The 9,116-nt window shown below is 32.0% G+C and overlaps 1 pseudogene; it reads left to right on the forward strand.

Moving 5' to 3' along the window:
• Positions 1–1,395: 1,395 nt before the first annotated feature.
• LOC143585624 (adenylate isopentenyltransferase 3, chloroplastic pseudogene) lies at positions 1,396–2,388 on the forward strand (annotated as a pseudogene).
• Positions 2,389–9,116: the final 6,728 nt, after the last annotated feature.

A 9,116-nucleotide genomic window follows, 5' to 3' on the forward strand; every position in this document is an offset into this window, starting at 1 on the left:
ATTAAATCTGACCCCACTAAACTCGGTAAGTCTAATCATTAAACTTATATGTGTACCTCTCGCTTGATGGGCAATTTTGTCCTTTTTTCCCAAATACACTTCAGCCTCTCACGCGAGGGGGCTTGCGAATTATGGTTGGGCTTAATTTGGTGAGAAAAAAAGAAAAACCTGCCCCTCACGTGAGAGACATGCTGATGGGTTTAACGACCAGACTTAATGAGGTTAGTGGTGTTGGGTTTAAATGCAAGTGAAATGAAACCACATAGAAGGAAATTGCAGATTTAAAACTATTGGACTAAAACTGCATATTTGGACAAACCATAAGAACGAAAATCGTAGTTTACTCTTATTAAAATCTAATTCTTACCTAATTACGAACAAAAAAAATCTTGGGCGACGGACGAGCCTACATATGTGCTTTTATACGCTTTATGACCAAATTCCAGGAGGTTTTGAACAAGCAATGCACTAATTTCATGAAGTTTACCGAAATTCGATGAAGATGATCCAATTCCATGGAGGTCATCGACATTCGAAGGAAAATTGTAGTTATTTGAAGGAGCATGACCATCTTTTTAGCTTCTATAATATTTTCTTTCTTGCTTTAAAAAAACATGACAAACGCCTTCAACTTTGGAGAAACACAAGTATTCTAACAAGAGACCCTTTGATAATCAACTCAGAATGAAGATCCTCTTTAAAAATTCTTTGGGTTACCGAAAAGAAAAACAATGTTCAAAGGTGCTATGATCACATGTAACGGTGTTTAGTGAGGAAGACTAGACCAACCAAGAATCAACGGTTGCTAGGAATAAACTTCAATTAATCGATTTGGTGATGGTCTTCTGTTTGACGGAGACAAATATGCAGGATGAGAGAACAAATTAGGGCAGGGTGGGAGAGTGAAAAAAAATATGGACTTTTTTATTAACTGTAATAATGTCAAGTCGCCTTTTTAACATTCGAATTCCATTTATAATTTGTAAACAACCACAACAAAAAATTTTATTCTAATTAATTATAATTATGTTAGAAGCATCTTAGTTTCTTATAAATATTTTACTAACCAAACGAACCCTAATCAAAGTCATCTCAAGCTAATTTTACACTTCACTAAAGCTTAAAGTATTTTAAAATTAAAATTCTTTAGCATTTTTAAATTCTTTGATAACATGAATGGTCAATTCAAGTTCAACTTTTCAATCACTATAAATACCACACATTAGTTTGTGTGCACCATACTGCCACACTTGACACTTGTTGAGTGTATAGACTCATATTCATAGCTTCTCTTAACTAACAAGTTGCCGCATAGAATATTATTATTATTATTATTATTATTATTCACTTGTGAAATAATTTTGATTCACTTGTGAACCGGTAAGTTTCACTAAGATGAAGATGTCCATGTTGTTATGCCCACAAGTCCAACCCTCTTTACTTCACATTCCCACCCGCGGCACGAACTTATCGATGCTCGATTGTCGGCCAGAGAAGGATAAGGTGGTCGTGGTACTTGGGGCAACGGGTGCCGGAAAATCAAGACTTTCCGCGGACCTCGGGAGGCGATTCTCGGCCGAGATTATTAATTCGGATAAGATACAAATGTATGAAGGATTAGAAATTGCCACAAATAAAATAACTGAAGAGGAGTGCAGGGGTGTCACACATCACCTCCTCGGGATCGTGGACCCCGAGGCAGATTTCACTGCAGGAAACTTTGTTTCCACTGCCTCGATAACGATGAAGTCGATTGTTGGAAGAGGTAAGCTTCCAATAATCGCTGGGGGGTCGAATTCGTTTATCGAGGCATTGATTGATGATCAAAACTGCGAGTTCCGATAGCGCTATGACGTTTGTTTTTTGTGGGTGACGTAGCAATGCATGTATTGCATGGCTTTTGTTCGGATCGTGTTGACCGTATGGTGGTGGCGGGTATGGTGGATGAAGTTAGAACTATGTTTAACCCTAATGTGGATTACTCAGAGAGGTATTCGACGAGCAATTGGCGTCCCGGAGTTTGATGCGTATTTTCGTGCTGAATTATAATCCTCGGTTGATAATAAAACGCGTGCAAAATTATTAGAGGACGCGATTAAGGAAACGAAGGTAAACACGGCCAAACTCGCTTGCCGACAGCTCGAGAAAATTAAACTGTTACGGAACGCAAAAGGATGGAAACTTCACCAACTTGACGCCACCTCGGTTTTCCAAAAGACGGGTCGGGAGGCCGAGGAGTCATGGGCGGAAATGGTGGTGAAACCGGGGTCAATGATTGTAAACCAATTCTTGTTCAATTTTAGTCAGTCGCGGACCTTTGTGTCGGCGACTGACGATAGTAGGAGAGTGACTAAAAGAGCTACAGAGATGGTCATCGCAGCAATCTAGTACATAAGAAATAATATTTTGTGACCAAAGTTGACGGGACATGACAGAATGACAGTTTTTTCGTAAATAACGAGAAAGGTTATGAAAGTAACCAATGTGTGGAGTATGTTGTGGTGTTCTATGGGAACAAGTTCACACATATAGTCATGAACTATGAGAAAATGGGGTCATGTATAGAGGAAATTTGAGATTTATTGTTATATTTACCATACAATAAATAATGTGTTCACTTGATTTTTGGGTAAAATCTCGTGAATACCCTTTGATATTTTTGTATTTGCTCCTAGATTAAAAATAATAATATTGCTTATTGTTTTTTTGGTTGAATCGAACTCAACTTGTCTCATCCATTTAAAGTTGTCTTTTTAACAGCAAAAAGATGACTAAATAAATAGAATGTTGGTTACCGGTTAGAAAGAGCTAACCAGTAACAATACATAAGAAAACAAAACTATACGAATAGCAATGGGTTTTGAAATGATTTTCTCCAAGCTACTTTAACTTTATTATTTTTGATAACAATTTATATAAATAAGAAATGTAATATGTAATAAAAAATTAACCCCGCTTTCAAATTGTTGACTTGAATTATAGCTTCGTTTGTAGCCTATAACGAGCGAAACCTCATTTTGTGTTGCTGAGGCATGCGCCTAAGGTCTTCCAATGATCCATCAAGTAATAAACATAATTCCGTTGGTAACTTGTTCTTCTAAATTCTTCTAAATTAATTCACTAACTACCCTTGAGGTATTTTTTTATATAGTCATAAAATTAAATGTTTTTATTTTTTTATTTTTTGATATTAATATAATAAATAGGGCCTAATAAATATACACATCTTTATTTTATTTTTTTGGATGGCTAGAATTTGCATACACTGTATTATTTTAAAGAAGGGTACTACTAATCATTGGAAATCATTGACCTAGGTAGTCAAAACTTATTCTTTAGGCTTTTTTTTTCCTTTTTTCTTTTTTCTTCTTTTATTGAACATCACTTGTTCTATAGGTTTTTAAAGGGAAAAGCATTTGTACATTTTAGAAAACTGATAGCCACATTCATTTTAGAATCATAATTAACAGTTTAACACCCTCTAATTTACCCATATATCTACATACTTGTTCATAAAGAAAACTATAAAACCATTTATTTACCATTTAAGAAAGACTATCATTATCTACACACCTTAACACATGCTATGTTCTTCTATAGCTTGAAATATCTCCAAAAACCATCATTTATATATTAAAAAAATAACATATTATTTATATTGTCATATAAAAGCTAGTATGATAGTTTTTTTGTTAATAAAAAAATCTGTCACTAAAAAAATTCACAAGGCTCACAAATACGCTGCCAATCAATAAGATTACGTAAGACATGGTTGCGATGTACATCTGATCTTAGAAAAAGATTAAAATAGAAAACTAGTACATGTTGGATTTAACCAAAAGATATTACTAGAGAGACTCTAATTCTTACCTTAAAAGTTTAATGTAATTTTTTGTTCATAAAAATAAGCAAAAAATGATACTTCTTATCATTAAACTAAAAGGAGTGTTATAAATCAATTTTAGAAGTGTATAAATTATTTTAGAAATAAAGCTAAGAGCCACTATAAAAGTTGTGTAATCTTTATATACTTTATTACTAATAAGATATTTTAAAGGACATTTGGAATTTATTTGTCATTTAAAACTATATAGATATGTGACTAGTGTTTAAATTCATTATAAATAACCCATGGACCAACTTGTATCACAATACAAAAAAAGAACATGACATTATTTTACAAATGTATAAACAAGTCATTTTACGTGAGAATATTAATTTAATAAAGCTTTGTTGTTAACAAAAAATATATTTAATTAGCATACAGATGATAAGACTTTTGAAAACATTGAGAGAATGGATTATGAGGAAATTAGAAAATAATAAAAAAAAATTCTAAACATGATTTTTTTATTATACTCTTTTTATTTTATTAATATTTGCAGAAAAATATATTTAGCGAGTTATACACTCACACACACACACATATATATATAGGAGGGTTATCCTAAAAATAAGTAGTTTCATAGGAAGACTAGGAATAAATCATAGCCGTTGGATCATGTTAATCAATGGTTGAGATTTAAAATTACCAATAACCTACATAGTTTCCTAGAATTACTCTTTTATCAATATAACCGACATAGTTTCCTTGAATTGTTCTTTCACCATCATTTGTAATGCCAAATGTCAAAAATTTGTTAGTTTTTATCATTCCTAGTAAACTCTTTATTCTTATTTGAACCCTTATATATATATATATATATATAGGATGAGTATCATTACAGAACTGTTAAATTATTTAAGAACTTGAAGGAACCCTTGAAAACTAACGTTTTTTTATAAAATTCTTTGTATGTCAATGTTATTTAAGTGTAGTTTTATCATTTTTCTATATCTATATTTACAATTACAATTTTAAAAATTGGTTTTTATACATATCTATGTTTTGTTTTACACCTATGTAAATTTGTTAGTACATAAATTTTACACATATGTAAACTTGTGATTAATATATGTAATCAAAATTTATTATATAAAATATGATAAAACTACTATTAAATAATGCTAATACATAAAAAAATTAAAAAAAATGTTTGGTTGTTTAGAGTTCCTAAGAGTTCTTAATTTTTTTAGAGTTCTTAAATGATACCAACCATATATATATATATATATATATATATATAACTCGTAAGCTGCATATATTTTTCTATTTATTATTTTTACTTTTGTGCCATTTTCATAATTACATTAACATGTGATATATTTGCTAATGAGTATACGTATATACTGATCAACACATTATTTGATTAAACATGGTGTATTCATTAGTGAATCTACAATATATCGTGAATGCACTTGGGTTTCTTGTCTTCACGACTCACGAGTAAATACATTGATGTTTACTTGTATTTACCGGTGAATGTTGTGCGTTAAATATTAATGTCAACTTATTCTAATCTAGCGACTAAAATTTAGTTTTTTTTTATATAATTTTTAAGCCTTTAGTGATTCTCATTTTAACCTAGAAATATATATGCCAAGAATTAATTTATAATACCAGGCAGAGAAATTTGTTGCATATAAATATTTAACAGGAGTCATTCATTCATTTTGATGCTCATACATAATACATAGTATCATATTCATTCCATGTTTCATTTGTTACTTTATTTCATTAGTCACATCTAAGAATAACATAAAATGAATTATGCCGTGTCATAACACTAAACAAATCATGTCAAAAATGACTCGACAAGAGATCGAAAACAAGCAAACAAAAGGTACGCTTGCGAAATTCATACGGTACGATTGTTTGATTGCATAAATTCCAACACCACCTATGTTTGAGTGAACGAGAGCATTTATCCTTCGATCTATGACCCTGACATCCACTCTTTAGTTCTCGTATAATAACCCCCCCCCCACCCACACACACACACAAAGAATCATCGTTCACAACTTCACATTGTTATCATGTTTGATCAGACTGACCTCATATTGATACGTTGTAAATATAGAATAATACAAGGGTGTTATTAACATTCACCAACGACTTAACTAAAATCATGTTTAGTTGTTTGACTCGTTAAAGATAAAACACACCTCAAATCAACAATGAGATGAGACTGATACATCTAAAGACTTTAAAATCACTTTTTTTTTATAATATTACGCAGTAACACAAAAGTTTGACTAGTTAAAGATAAAACATGCCCCAAATCAACACTGACTTGAGACGGACACATTTAAAGACTCTAAATTCACATTTTTTTTTCATATTACAAAGTAACACAAAAGGAATCCAACCTTTCTTGTGGAATGATAAGTAGGCACACCAAAGATTATATTTTTATCAATTTCTAGCATATTTAACGAGTATCGTCCCAACTTATATACCGAGAAGCGATTCTAGCAACAATGCAGAAAGATATATCAAAAGGACACTAGCTGTAAGCATATATATAGAAATTAGATTCCAAAAAACCTTTTCCTCTATAGAAAGGGTGAAAGACAAACATGGTTGGTTTTTAATGTATAACTTGATACTAAACTATATTGTTAACAACCCTACAATACAAGTAAGACAAATGTAGAAAAGACCGAACAAGCGAACAATCTGACTTGAATAAAACTATAAAAAGCAACATGTTCACTCTCGGTTGGCCCGTATCACATATTAAAAACTAAAAAGAAAAACGCGAAGATAAGCATAGAATAATCGTCTTGATCAATCAATCGGTATCTCAGGCATCCACTTTTGTCATTGTTGTAAAGAACAAGTCTAAGATACAAAAAGCTACACACTTTGAATCAATTCTATTCTAGTCATTCATGTGTTAAATCTACTTATGCAATGCTACAATATAGCATGATACACCATAAAGAACAAAAACCAAAGGTTAAAATGTCACATAATTAAATGAAATATATATATTGATGCAAAAATAAAGATGAAAGACTATAAATTTTAATGAGATGTAACCATAAAAATTGTAACTTTTATATAGAAATTAATTAGTTCCTTATTCGACTTCCACACGAATATGTTATGTTGCAAGCTTTACCGACTATTACCGAGTATTTATGAACAGGTCTAGCAAGAAAAGGAGGCATACGAACTAGAAGCTCGCAAACACATTGATCGTCAACTTGAGACAACCATTTACAACATTGTTCTTCCACGGGCGTGTGTCTATGCCTATGATGATGATTTTGTTGTTTATGCCCATGACCACCACGCTTATGGTCATGACCATGATCACGCTCACGCTCACGCTCATGGTCATGGTCACGGTCATGATCATTGTCATCACCATTCTCATTATCATCGCCATTGTCATTGTCATCGCCATTTTCATCATCTTCATTGTGTAAGTGTCTCTGAGCATGCTTGTGTCTGTGTCTGTGTTCAGGGTCAGGCGTGTCCTCATCGTCAGAAGGTGGTGCCGGTGGGCCAAATGGGGCCCGGGGTGCTGGTGGAGGGACTTGTACGAATGGAAGATACGCACACGCTTGATTAGCAAGGGCCATTTGGTAATTACAAAGTGGGCGAGGGGCAAAAGGGGTAATTGGTACTATCGGGACTACCTGGCCCTCAGTGTGGGGATGAAGAAAGAGAACGAACACGAAGAGAAGGATTTTAAGAATGGTGAATCTAATCATAGTTTCCGACTTTGTGTATATGTATTAAGCTTTTATTTCTTATGATATGTGTCCACCGATATATATGCGAATGCATACGTTTATATACATGGAAATGCATAAACTTTGTGTGTTCTTGATAGTTTTCTTGTGGGTATAGGGGATTAAACACAGTTAAGAGCGAGGTTAAGTTTGTCATTGTGTTTTGTTTATGAATCTTCATTTTCTTTGCATGATGTTCGGGTAGATATTGTTTGTTGAAGCATTGTTTACTTCTTACATGCCCAACTTATTCCTACCATATTTAAAAGTTGCCAAGAATTTGTACCCATAAGTTAGGTAGTAGGAAAAAAGAGGCCTCAAACTGTTTGAATCCATTTGAATAGAGTTATTTTTTTTATTTAAATAATAATAATAATAATAATACTAATAATCTATAATATATATAAACGAACACATAAAAATCCTACGTGTCGCGATGTGGTCGATTCCCCCTTTTTTGGAGTCACCAGATTTGCTTGATTTTTAAATGGTGGCTTCTCATGCATTTGACCCGAATTCATGGGTATGGGTCTTACCAAACCCAGATATTCTTTAAACGGGTTATAACATCTCATTAAATTAAAAATTATTCTCACTAAATTATTTATGTAAAAATCCTATAAAGTAGGATATAATAAAAAATAATATCTTATTTATTTTAAAAAAGAGATATATATATATATATATATATATATATATATATATATATATATTATTTAAATTAAAAAACCAATTTGATAGTAAAAGAAATAAACGGGTCTTGGGTCTCATAAAACCATAAGTATATTATTAACTTTCATAAATATTATTTATAATTAAAAAACCAATTTCATAATAAAAAAAGATAAACGGGTCTTGGGTCTCATCAAAACCATATAGCTTTTAAACCGGGTTATAACATCTCATTTATTTGTAAAACAAATTATCATCAAACCATAAGTATATTATTAACTTTCATACAATAAAAAAAATATAAATTAAAAAAGTAAATAAATATTAGAACAAACAATACAAAACAACCCCCGTAATACGAAGGATAAAAACTATTAATAATAATAATAATAATAATAACTATAAACAAAGAAAATGTTCACTCACCTGTCCAAATTACTTATCTTGCTACAACTACAGCTTGTCCGGCCCATTGGGCCTAACCCGGCCCACATGTATGACCAGGAATATATATTTGGGCTAACGCCAAAGTGAGATCTTGCCCATTGGGCCTAACCCGTCCCAGATGTTCTCCTATAATTTATATAAGTAGGCTGTAGGCCTACCTCAACAACTCCTCTCTATGGAGTTTGGACTTTATATATCCATACTAACATTAATGTATGCATGTGTTTATGAACTCATCTAACGGTTTTTCATTAGAACCGTTATAACCGAACCGAACCGAATCGTAATCATTAAAACCGAACCGACCTTATATAACTATTTGTTTATATGATAATAACATAAAATATTACTCAAATGTGCATCGTTTATGT

Source organism: Bidens hawaiensis, unplaced genomic scaffold (assembly GCF_021521415.1).
Source record: "Bidens hawaiensis isolate Kalapana, Puna unplaced genomic scaffold, B.hawaiensis_p1.1 tig00033913_1, whole genome shotgun sequence".
NCBI classification, from domain to species: domain Eukaryota; kingdom Viridiplantae; phylum Streptophyta; class Magnoliopsida; order Asterales; family Asteraceae; genus Bidens; species Bidens hawaiensis.